Raw genomic sequence first — 13153 nt, 5'->3', positions numbered from 1 at the left:
TTATTATTATTATTATTATTATTATTTTCAACAAAAAATCTGAGTTTGTGCATCTTACCCTGCAGTGTGAACGTAGCCTAAATTGTCCATAGCTATGAATGTGAGTGTGAATGGTTGTTTGTCTATATGTGCCCTGTGATTGGCTGGCGACCAGTCCAGGGTGTACCCCGCCTCTTGCCCGAAGACAGCTGGGATAGGCTCTAGCATACCCAATACAGGATCTGCAGGACAAAAATGGCTCCACTTTGGACACCTCTGATTTGCAGGTGCAAGTGCAACATGTAGTTGGTTGGTAGGTTGCTACAGGGTGATGATTAATTTATTTTTGCTAAAGTTGCTTACCTGAAGTGCAGTGTTATAAGTTGTAGTTTGCAGAACCGTTCTTATCTCTATGGTAACACACTCCCACATACACGCTTTGCAAAATAGATGGCAAACCCACGGTCCATAAGGGCGGAATGTACCAATCCTACGTGTGTCCAACTACCTAGCTATCTATAGTTGATGACACTAAGTGATATACTTATTATAAATGTGATGGTCACCTTCTAATCAACACACCAAGTGATATAGTTGCTATACAATTGATGCAACCAACCGTGACATAGATATAATTGGACAACATGGCTCTATTAATTCCCAAACCTCTTAACTAAAGGTGCCTCCTCCTCTTCCTCCCGAGTTTTTTTTTGGTCGCTGAAAGCTGAGCCATGAGCCAATGAAGGACACTCCGTTCTCTTTGTATAGTCGGATCGCCCGCCGCTGTCTTTGTGTTGATGTCAATTGACAGCGTAATGTTTCTTACCTATTCACATCAAATATTCATCTCAATTAGAGTTTCCTGTTTGCATCAATGTTATTAATTATAAGAAGGGTTGGGGGAAAATAGTATATAAATAAAAGAGCCGATTCCACTCTTAGACTAAAGGAAACATCCTGAGTGAGAGGGGAAATAGTTGTGAATATGATGAGAGACAAAGAAATGAAAGGAGAGTGTGTGTGTGTTTTGTGGCACTGTGGATTGTTCCTGTGCCTCTCAGGAAATGCCACAATTACAGATCACAGACCAAGCAAAACACGTGTGGCGCTGGGGCCTTGAGGGGGGATAAACAACCTCCCTACTTCCACACCTCCCGCCCCCTCTGCGCACTGACCCCAGCCACAACCTTCATTACTGGGAGAGAAAACACTGTCCGCTGCCCACTAACAAACACCTGCCAATTTCAAGAGAAGGAATTGTTTTTTCTTTTCCACGGCATGGAAGGAAAATAAAGTGTTTCTCACGAGTTGAAGAGTGGGAGGTAAAAATTAATCCATCCATCCATCTGACGTTCACCTCCTCCTCCTCCTCCTCCCGCATTGCTTTGGCCGCTGTTTGCTCGTCCAGCTCGTCACCACACGGCTCTAATGGAGCTCAAATCCCGCTCGTAATTAGATATGGGAATTCCGACCGTCATCAGCCAGATGATGCCACTACCCAAACAAACATCGCAGTGCTTAAATTCATAGGCTCCTAATCTTCTCCTGAGCAGTGGAGACTCCGATTATGTGTACACGTACGAGACAAGTTCTTTAACTAATCTCCCTCCACACCAAAAGCATTTTAACAAAAATCTCTTGTCCACGTCGGAGCGTATTTGTAAGTACATGCCGAAGCAACAGGTGGCGCTAGGCCTTGCCTTTATAAAGCACTTTTCTAGGTACTGTTGTTATTATTATTGGTAGTATCATCATTTTTATTAGTTATTATCATTATTATTATTATCATCATTACTTTGTTAGCATTAATGTTTTTATTTTTGCTGGTTCATTCACCCATCGGCAAACTCAAACTTATTATTATTATTATTATTATTATTATTATTATTATTATTATTATATAGAATCTACATATTTCACTGGTCCCAGGTCCACCCCCCCCCCCCCCCAAAAAAAAGTAAACATACATCCATCCATTTTCTATACCGCTTATCCTCATGAGCAAGAGGGGTCGCCAGCCAATCACAGGGCACATATAGACAAACAACCATTCACACTCACATTCATACCTATGGACAATTTGGAGTCACCAAAACCTAAAGAGTGCAGTTTATTTACTTTTTTTTTACTATTTAATTATGAATATTAATTGTGGTTAAATATTATACTTTAATATTAAGTGTCAATGTTTTCCAAAAAGTCTCTTTTCACTGATTGTCGTTTGCATGTGGACAAAAGGGCAAAAAGGGTAAAAAAACAAACAAACAAACAAACATGTAAGCTAGGGATGGTTGGATTTGGGTTTTATGCTGCCGATACTGATACCAATCATCCATGACATTGGTCGATACCGATCGCACAGGTTAAGTGTATTTTTAAAAAAAAAATTATTTAGATTGCTGTTGGCCTGGGGTGTTGTATAAGCAGGGAAAGGTTAGAACAATTCCAAGGTCCCCTGACTGTAGTCTCGTACGATGAATTCAATTATTTTCCTGGTTACTTTAGACTTCTGACTGACAGGCGAATGTTGTCCAGTATTGGTTATATTAGCTGCCGTTTCACTGATGATCACATCATAAGCCACGAAAAGTTGCTATATTCCATTAAGTGTTTGTTCATCAAATGCTTAAATTAAAGCTTTTTAATGTGAATTTAAATGTGTTTAATCTATTTATAAAAGTTTTTATTTTTGAATTATTCATTTTTTCACCTGTATTACCGTTAAGTAAAAGTTACTTAAAACATCGCATAAACGGTTTAACCCTGTAACAGATCAATTTCCATGATTTTCTATGCAGAAATCTACCTGTAGATCCATTACAAAATGTGTTCACTGTTCACGTCGACATGGCAACACTCAATTAGCCTACTTCACAATCCAAAAGCACTTAATTTTAAAAGAACCACCTGCTCGGTTGCCTGTGTCCTGATTGGTGCCTCAAGTGTTGCCTTTATGCAAGTTTCGGAAAAAAAGACAAGAAGGGATGTGGAAGAAGAAGCATCATTCTCTCTTTTCCAGGGTCATCAGGCTAATTTCTGTCAGCTCCACCCTCGCTGCTTGCATGTATTTGTGTGGATGAGGAGAACGAAGGGGGGGTGGTGGGCTGTGGCCCCTGAGAGAGCTCTGCGAGGAGACCACAGCTGTACACTCCCAGCAGCTAATTGGTCCTTATCTAGCTGTCCCATTCATCTTCATTTTTTACCAATTACTGAGCATTATCTGTGTTCTCTGTTGGCTTTGGGACTTAATCCTTTTTGGTTAAGCTGATGCTACAGCTTGCAAATTTCAAATAGAAAAGGGGGGTGGAGGGGCAAAAGTCGCAGGAAATCTAGAAAGTTCCCGTCATCCTCGGCCCGGTCGATAATGGCGTGAAGGAGGGAATGGAAGAGATCAATTATCGGCGTTTATAATTCGGGTTTGCAAACACGGCAGCTGCATTGATTAGGTTATTCTGGTTGCCGTAGCCGTTATTGACTTGTTAAAACCATATTTTCTCATCATCAGTCTGCGGTCACAGCTTTAAGAGGGGACCGGGGTGGAGGTGGAGGGATCATTAATTATTTAATGTGTGTTCACTTCCCAAATCATTGTGTTGGCCCCGCCAACGGCACGTAGCTTCATCCAGAAGGTACATCAAGACGCAGCAATCTGGGGGCAGTTAGCCTTAATTTAGCAAGATCAATGCATAAGCGGGGCTTCTCTCGATATGGGGTCTGCACCGGGCTCCGCCGCCGATTCAGGGAGCGAGTCACTAATTGCCGGAGTGCTTACCGCTCTGCTGGATAGCGCCTTGGATCGTATCAGACCGTCAATTTGCGTCCGAATGCTAAATAACACATTAGGGCAACACTGTTTATGAATCAACATGCATGTATGTATAATGTGATTGACTAAAAAAAATTGTTTTCATCCACTTTATGACCGATTGTAACATTTTACGTTTTTAACAAGTACCTCTGAATGTCGCCATCAAACATATACACTATCAATACTGTACTAGAGCTTCAAAGGTCTATTTTTGGTGACAAATCATAAAACTTGAAAAAAACTCACTAACAACTATGATAAACAAAGGTGATTTGCGTAATTTGTTCTGAAAAAATGTTAATAAAATGTTCTGATACACATATAAATCCAAATTGGGTTACAAAATAAACCGTTAAATAAACTTGTAAATGACCCCCACTTTACAGAAAACCTGCATTACAAGTTGAGAGTGACTCATTACTGCCTTCTGTGGAGTAATGTGGAATTACAACATTAAAACTTGTATTACTCATTTTTCATCTGCAACAATGACACTTAAAAATCACGAGTTTAAATACCCTTTAACATTGGAGTTATTTACAATCTAATAATTGTAGACAAAAAATACTTTTAGAAAGTAAAGCAATACTAGAGATGAGTGAAAAGTGTGAAATAAAAATAAATCAAAGTACTTCATATATATTATTATTTCAGAAAAATATATGTTGAAATAATTGTGATTGGCTGGCAACCAGTCCAGAGTGGACCCCGCCATTCGCCCAGAGTCAGCTAGGATAGGCTCCAGCATACCGAGTGACGACAAGTGGTGTAGACAATGAATGAATGAATATGTATAAATAAAGAAGAAAAAAGTGATGTATTTTTATTATAATACATTTAAAAAAATAAACACACCAGAAGAACCTTGGGTTTGAAGATAAAATGTTTAAATATTTTATTTAAATGAAATAAGAAGATTAAAAAAAATATATGTGGTATAAATTAAAATAAAGAAAAAAAAATACTGAAAAAATAACTATAAAAAAATGTTGAGTGGTTAGCATGTAGGCCACACAGATCGGGAAGACCTGGGTTTGATTCTCGATGTGGAGTTTCCATGTTCTCCCCATGCATGCGAGGGTTTTCTCCGGGTATTCCGGTTTTCTCCCACATTCCAAAAACATGCTAGGTTAATTGGCGACTCCAAATTGTCCATAGATATGAATGTGAGTGTGAATGGTTGTTTGTCTATATGTGCCCTGTGATTGGCTGGCCACCAGTCCAGGGTGTACGCCGCCTCTCACCCGAAGACAGCTGGGATAGGCTCCAGCATACACTGCCACCCTAATGAGAATAAGCAGTAGAAAATGGATTGATTTAAAAATGTCTTTTTTGATGTCACCTATACAATATGTAACGTCCACTCGTGTTCTGACAGCGCATGGTGTGGTGCGTGTGTCCAAAGATGGGCGCCCACGAGCAGGCCACATGTAGCGACGACAGGCCGCCACTTTGACAGCGATGGCTTTGGTCACACTCTCCGCGCCAGCTGTCAGCCTCCAGCTCCACTGCTGCGATTTAATTAGTCTGTTTATGTCCTTTCTAATAATAACGCTCTCCGGGTGGAAGGACATATCCAAAGCGGCTCAGACCTGCTAGGTTGCTCCAGGAGCTGGTGGGGCTGCAGCACAAATATGGGCCACCACACGGATGGGAGGATGGTGGGCGAGCGCTTCCTTGTTGTTCCTGCTAGACAGAGCGACGGCCCTCGGGCTCAGATCTGGTATCAACCCCCACTTCTTCTCCTTCCACTCAATCCTAACCTTAACCATTAAGGGATAAAGCGCACACTGACCTGATATGGGTGTCTGGGGGCAACTTCATCCATCTTCCTCTTGTAGCTCTCTTGTGGGGAGATTGTAGCCATAGGCCGAATGGAATCTGTTTCATGAGCATATCACAAGAGATCCGTGGTGGCAGGAGAGGAACATTATTGTCTGATTTATGCAATTACAGCACTGTTTGGTTGCGCTGCGGCATCAGGCAGAAGCCGTTTAAAGGCGCAGGAACAGGGACGAGGAGAAGACGACAAGGCGTCCTTCCAGCGTGAGCGAAGAGCTTGATGGTTCTCTCTCTCTTTCTCTCTCTCTCTCTCACGGGCTGAGGCCCCTTGCCATCTCTCTATTAGTCTCGCTGAGCCTCACGGGAGCCAGGTGACAGATAAGTGAGGCGCACATTTTAATAGACATTTCAAAAGATAAACCTTTCTGCTCTTTAATGAAGTTTAATGTCCTCGTTCCCATTCTGCCCGGCGCTGAGCGTCAAATATGCACGGCTGGGGGAAATTGGGAGTGCGATGCCAAACACTCACAAACGCAGCGACGACAAGTGCAGGTTGACGATAACGTGGAGGATGGATTAAAGATTATTTCCGTCATGATGCATCTGGTGTTGTGTGTGTGAGAGAAAAACCCTGTCAACGTTTGTTTAAAGACAGATTACATACTATTTAAAAGGCAATGTTTTGGATGCGGGCAGCACGGTGGTCTAGTGGTTAGTGTGCAGACCTCACAGCTAGGAGACCACGGTTCAATTCCACCCTTGGCCATCTCTGTGTGGAGTTTGCATGTTCTCCCTGTGCATGTGTGGGTTTTCTCCGGGTACTATTCCAAAAACATGCTAGGTTAATTGGCCACTCCATAGGTATGAATGTGAGTGTGAATGGTTGTTTGTCTATATGTACCCTGTGATTGGCTGGCGACCAGTCCAGGGTGTACCCCGCCTCTCACCCAAAGACAGCTGGGATAGGCTCCAGCAACCCCCGCGACCCTTGTGAGGAAAAAGCGGTAGAAAATGAATGAATGAAATGAATGTTTTGGATGCTAAGCTAATGGGAAACTGTGTTGTCACAATGTTGTGATTACATGCAATGTTTCCTCCCAAGCATGAATGCCCATGGTGGTGACGCACGAATGCCATCCTTTTTTTGTTGTTGTATAGTTTTCTTTCCGTGTAAACTGTTTTGCATCACCCCCCCCTCCTGCACCCACCGAAACCTGCGAAAGCGCCGTTGAAAGGTTGAATGTCGTTTATTTGCTCGTATCACATTTACACCAAGTGACATTGTCTTTTCAAATTGTGTTGATCTCTTCACTTTGCAAAGGTCAGTCCCTCGCGCCGCTAAATTCGAGCTGACAGAGAGGAGTGAGGAGGGGACAGCGTCCCATGCACCCCCCACCCCCCTCATGCCATGCCGGCGCTCCAAATTAATCTATCCAATTAATGAAGAATGAGCCTTAATGCTGATGGGGGGTGACAACTCAACTGGTCAGGGTTTTTTTTTTTTTGTTTGTTTGTTTGTTTCTTTTTATATTATTATTTCACATCAGGAGACAATAAGCCTAAATTTATATTGCGGATCTGTTCCGATTTCATACCTGTTTCCACTGTTACAATTCCAAATATGTTATATACACTCCTAATCAAAATTTTAATTGCATGGTTGGATCTTCATCATTTCAAAAGTTGGTTTGTGCATGCTAATGCCAGTGTTTCCGGTCGGCTAGTGGGAATGTTGCTCCAGGTGGTGAAGATTCCTCTGGAAATGTCCTTTGTCAGGCATGCATTGTGAACTACAGTGTTGTTCTTTGAAAAAAAAACTGTCAGACAAGGGCCTTCAGTCATGACGGATGCTCCCTGCAACATCTCCACACAGCCGGCTGCCATTCCAAGCCCCTGCTCAACCTTTTTCCATTGAAGGAAAAAGCACCCCAGATCATGATAGCGGTCCCTCTAATGTGCTGTATGGAAAACATCTCAGGTGGACCTTCCCTGTCATGTTAGTAACAGTGGAAGCCATCAGGAGTGTCAAGGTTACATTATTTTCTCTTCTTCTGAACTGCGGTCTTCTAGCTGTGAGGCCTGCGTGCAAACCACTCAGCCGCCTTGCAGCCCAATTGTGAAATTATTGATAGTTATTGATATTTCATCAAAAAACAATGACAATTGCTTTTGTTGTTGCAAATATTCATTCATTCATTTTCTACCGCTTATCCTCACAAGGGATGATCTGGAGACCATCATACCAGAATGAAAACACAACATATGCTGGTATACTGGTCTATTCTGGTCTATGCTGTATTTTCCAGCAGGGACCTCAATAGACAAAATATAAAATATACAAACATAACAGCAGCTATGGGAAGTTGAACATCTTATTCTGCTAAACACGGTACAAGAAACAGGTTCAGAACATCCCATTAAAAGTAACATTTCCAAACTAATGATTGATCATTTTCCCCAACATCAATCAAGGAAATTCCATTAAATTCCGATCGCTATCCAACCAATTAGAATTGAAGTATTTCCAAGACTTGGGATGTTTAAGAGCATCCCCTGATAAGACAGACAACAAAGAAAACATCTCTGCTTTGACGAGCTAGCATAATTGCTTTCTTGAGTGAGGCGCTGGAGTGTAACATGTGTTGGAAATTATTAGCGGAGGAGACGGAGGTGTTTGTCCTTTAAGTGTATCAGGGCTAACTTTTATGGGATCGTTTAAAAACCCTGGCCGCTAATGGCATGCATTCTTTAAGGAGAAATGGAAAGATCCATCATCTGTGTGACAGAAAAAAAAAAAAGTTCTTGCTATCTTTTGAGTAGAAAAAAAATGCAGAACACGTTTCACCTCTTTCGCCTTTCCAGCCAGCGCTAGCCCCCTCCCATTTCCTGGCTGTCTGTCTGGCTCTTTGCTGCAAATGTTAACGAACAGAGGCCCATAATCAAGCCATATGCTTGCATGTGGCAAATCTCATTACAGTCAATGACCTTTAGCAGGCAATGCCAACATCCCCGCACTTGATAACATAGAGCGTACAGAGCAGAGGAGACAATGGCAGCTGCAGTTAGCGCCATCACGCTCATGCGAGGCCTGCTGGACGAACGGCTGCGCTAATTTGGGTCGGAACTTGGGCTCGCTTTAGATTTGCGTCACTCCCGATGAATTTGCCGCATTGTGGTAAAGGGAAAGCTAAAGCGAGGATGGCGTGGAGAGTGCAGAGTGGCGATATTAGCAGCAGCTGTTACTGCTGCGGCTGCAATATATTCCCAGCCAATCAATAAAGCCCCAGCAGACAGTGACACCCAAGCAGACAGAGGAATCATTTTCATCTGATACTTAGCAAGGGCTCCCCCCCTTTTAAAAAGATTGCTTTCAGTCAATGACAAGCCGTTGTCATTTGACTAAGGCTTCCCAAATGAAATATATCGACGAGCGTTATCAATCACACGGCCCCACTCGTTGTCATACCGCGGCAGGCAGGAAAATGGACATGGGGTGTGAGAGGGACGGGTTTTTTTCCCGGATCTCACGGTTTTAATTACAATAAATACAGTACTATTGTTAAAGTGGTAACACTACCAGAACAGTCGCCATTTACCTCATAGTGACAGAATATATATATATATATGTATATATATTTGTGACAAGGGACCTCACAGCTAGGAGACCCGAGTTCAATCCCACCATCGGTCATCTCTGTGTGGAGTTTGCATATGCTCCACGGGTACTCCGGTTTCCTCCCACATTCCAAAAACATGCTAGGTTAATTGGCGACTCCAAATTGTCCGTAGGTATGAATGTGAGTGTGAATGGTTGTTTGTCTATATGTGCCCTGTGATTGGCTGGCAACCAGTCCAGACAGCTGGGATAGGCTCCACCATCCACGCGACCCTCGTGAGGAAAAGCGGTAGAAAATGAATGAATATATTGCACTGTTTTCCACTACATGGTACCTAATCTCTTATTGGCACTTTTACACTGGCAAAAGCAAGTACTACAAAGTACTATTGTTAGTACCAGGAGTCAATATCATACAGGAAACCACTACTTGTTGCTCATTGGAGAATGACACAAATAAACACATGCTAACATTAGCTTATCCTATCCTGTTGCTGCAGTATTATTCTCCACGTTGTTTGCTCCTGTTTTCTCACAGCCCTCAGTCTCATCTTGAATACAATTGGAGCACATGTGCAAACGTTAATTTCCCCTGCTGCCGGTTTAAAAGTATATTAGAACGTGTTATAACATGATAAAGTAAAATAATAGCAATAAAGCCGCTTGAAAATGCTTGAATTTGACCGTATAACTGATGTTCAAGCAACCCTTTTATTTGAGTTTGTTGACGCCACTCAGCTTGATGTGTCTCCATATGGCCTCTGGAATGTAACGCATATTGTTTGCATGTGTTTCATGTTTCTGGCCCGCTCGCACCTATAACACCTTGTTGTTATCATCTGAGGTTTACATCGTCTTGGCGGCATCCGTTCCCATCTGAGCGCGTGGGAGGCTTTTTAACAAAGGCAACATGTTTGCTTTATGATCAGCATTAAGTGTATCAACACAAAAGTTTTTTTTTTTTTTCTTTGCATTCAGTGACACCGTGGGGCTGTGGGTGGCGACATCAAAGCCAGATTACCTTCCTCCCCCTTTAATGAGTAGCAGGACCCAACAGTCTCCACTGAACCTGCCATCTGTGTGTGTGTGTGTGTGTGTGTGTGTGTGTATAATATCAGAACTGTGTGTGTGTTGTGTTAAAGTGGCACTGCAAACTCCAGACAACACATTTATGGAGGGTTCTCAACGTTTGATCTCATGTCCGCCAGGCTTCTACGTACAGTGGCTGGAGATGAACACGCCTAATAAAGATGTAGAGCGGATTAGTGCTGCGGAGGGAAAACTTCAAATTTCCTTTGGCAAATTTGTTTTTATATGACCACAACAAAGTCTGTCCATGTCTCACCTTTTCTTGCCGGAATACGACATTGGGGGCTTTTATGAGATCACTTCATTAAACAAGGGCCAGAGAGAGTGAAGAGGCTTGTGGGATATTTGCGTCTCACTTCAAAACGCTAGCTCAGAATGCAAATGTGTCACAGTTTTTTTCACTGCCCCGTCCAGGCGGGAATGTTCCTGTTTTTTGTTTTTTTTAACAGACACACAGACAAAAGCACCAAAGCAATACAAAAAGAACGAACACCATTGCTGTTTTTCTCGCTACCCTCAGTCTCCTCTTGGATAAAGTGTGATGAGACCTGCTCCACAGTCTCTCAATCATACATGATTCTTTAGAAGTGGTTCAGCGCTAGTTTAAGATGGAATGGCATGAATATACCACAATACTTTATATCTCCAGAACTAAATCCCTGATTGTGTTATAGTCCATGCTTTTGCCTTTGTGTCAGGAACGGCATCAGCACTCATGTGATTGACTTGCTATGGACTCTGAAGAAATGACAACATACGACATCAAAAAGGCGAAATCAAACAATATGTTTTCCGTAAAGTCATCAATACAACACTATCACATCCATTTTTTTTACTATTTTTGATATTTATTACTTACTATTTATTCTGAGATAATATGCTAATAATAAAAAGAAAACTAGTAATACAAAAATATTCTTACTGACTGTATTGTTTTAAATAATGGCCCAAAGTTATGAAATTGATATCAGTCCCCTTATTATTATAGATATAAACATATTAATATCTGTGATTAAAGGAGATTAATTTTGAGTTAACTAAGGACAAAATGTAATTAATCACGATCAAATATTTTAATCAATTAACAGTCCTAATAATATATTATTATGTACTATTAATTATGAATAATATTTAAGAAAAATACAAGGTTATACTATTTGCAGAACTAAAAAAAATAAATAATGTTCTATAAAGGATACAATTGTATAAAATATTGTTTTGTTTATGAATTTAATTTTTACACATATTTTGCTTGGGAACAAACACTTAATTTTGGCATCACTTGAAAGTGGTCAGTTGGTTATTTATTCTGCTGAGTCGTTAATATGTGACTATATTGCTTTCAAATGCAACAGTTTTCTTCAGCTAAAAGGAAAGTAAGACTATGCACTCTACATTATATCATATTTTGCCTTAAAAAAAAGAACATAATATCACCTTTGCTGCAGTAATAAGACATGGAGGCATTTTCCAAGCTCAATTAAAGAAGGACTGGCAGTGAGATTGTTTTTCTGGTCCGTACTGGAATGGTCCTGTTGAGTTTGACGGGATCAGAGAGGAAGACAAGAGGCATTTCCAGAAGGCTTAGCGGCGAACACGTCGGCTCTTTTTTTGTCTGGTTCAATTGAAATCAAATTGAAAGGATAACCAGGAAGTGTTAGTTTGACAACAGCGTCTCGGCTGCATTGTTCCAGCAGCCCAGCAAACAAAGACAGATCGGCTTTAAACAAGGCGTTTAATTAGCGCTAGATCCCCAGCTTGCGCCGCACAGACCAATTATACATTCCTCGGGCATGTGCGGCTCCTATTTCTGCACATCTTCCACAGCCCTTGTCTCTTACAGTACATCACCTGCCGTCCATTTAAGAGCAGGTAAATAGCCCAGACAGACAGCTTCATTAGCCAGCGTCTGAGAGCGGCGGGGCAGATTGTCGCTTAAATAGTGCGCCTTTAGCACGGACCCAGCCGGCGACCTCCGATCAATTACAGCTGACATTATTGTTTGTCTGAAGCTTTCCTTTCTTAGCCGGACGAATGGAATCTTGCCCACTGCACAAACAATGAATCATTGCATTGAGAAGATAATAAAGTGCCAAGTAGTTTAATTTTTGACTACAAAGTTCCATGCTGCTTTCAGATCTTTGTCCGGAAATTCCGACTTCCTGTTTAGGTGAAGATTAACATAGAAGGTTATCCTTCCTGTCATCAGCTTGTATTGTCATCATTTTAAAACATTCAGTCTGATTGTTTTTTTTTTTTTTTTTTTTTTTACGTAGCGGCGTCAGCCATGCAATCCAATCGTGATATAACAGCCTTTCATAATCATGCTGTTACCAAGGGCTGTTTTAATTCACTCTCTTCGTTCTCGCAGATTCCGATCTTTGCTTAGCCAGCCGTGAACTCCACCGCTCACGCAACAACATAATAGCTGAGCTGTTTATATCGGTATTAAGTGATTTGTAGTTTTAATGACGGCAAATAGGAGCGCACCTTTGCGGGGTCCCTCAGGCTTACTTCCGGTAAATTACTCCAAACGTTTTGTTTACACCCTTCAGGAGAGAGCGAGGAGTAGGAGGGGGAATTGTGGGAATTTGCCTCTTAAACTTGTGGATCATGGATAAAATGGCAATTTTGTTTCAAGTTGTGGAATGTGTTAAAATCACAAGAATTTAGTTTGGAAAAGTAAAGTACTGTGTTATTATTCCTACATTGTTCCATTAAAATGGCCGCATACTGACATTATTATAGTGCTTTAGGCATGTTTTTTTTCTGAAAGTGCATTTTGCGGAAAATCCAACAAAATTGTCATGACAGCCCTGTGTAAAAAACACTGCATACTCATACTATAACTCTTCTTCTCCTAAACCACTGTACACCAA

General features: G+C 41.5%; 1 protein-coding gene across 2 annotated transcripts in view; it reads left to right on the top strand.

Annotated features, from left to right (window-relative positions):
• The window catches only part of dachd (dachshund d), a 140641-nt gene that overhangs the window by 93846 nt on the left and 33642 nt on the right, over positions 1–13153 (top strand). The window lies entirely within an intron of this gene.

Source organism: Doryrhamphus excisus, chromosome 9 (genome assembly GCF_030265055.1).
Source record: "Doryrhamphus excisus isolate RoL2022-K1 chromosome 9, RoL_Dexc_1.0, whole genome shotgun sequence".
Classification (NCBI taxonomy): Eukaryota; Metazoa; Chordata; class Actinopteri; order Syngnathiformes; family Syngnathidae; genus Doryrhamphus; species Doryrhamphus excisus.
The sequence above is the reverse complement of the archived record's forward strand: the minus strand, read 5'-3'. Positions and strand labels throughout refer to the sequence as shown.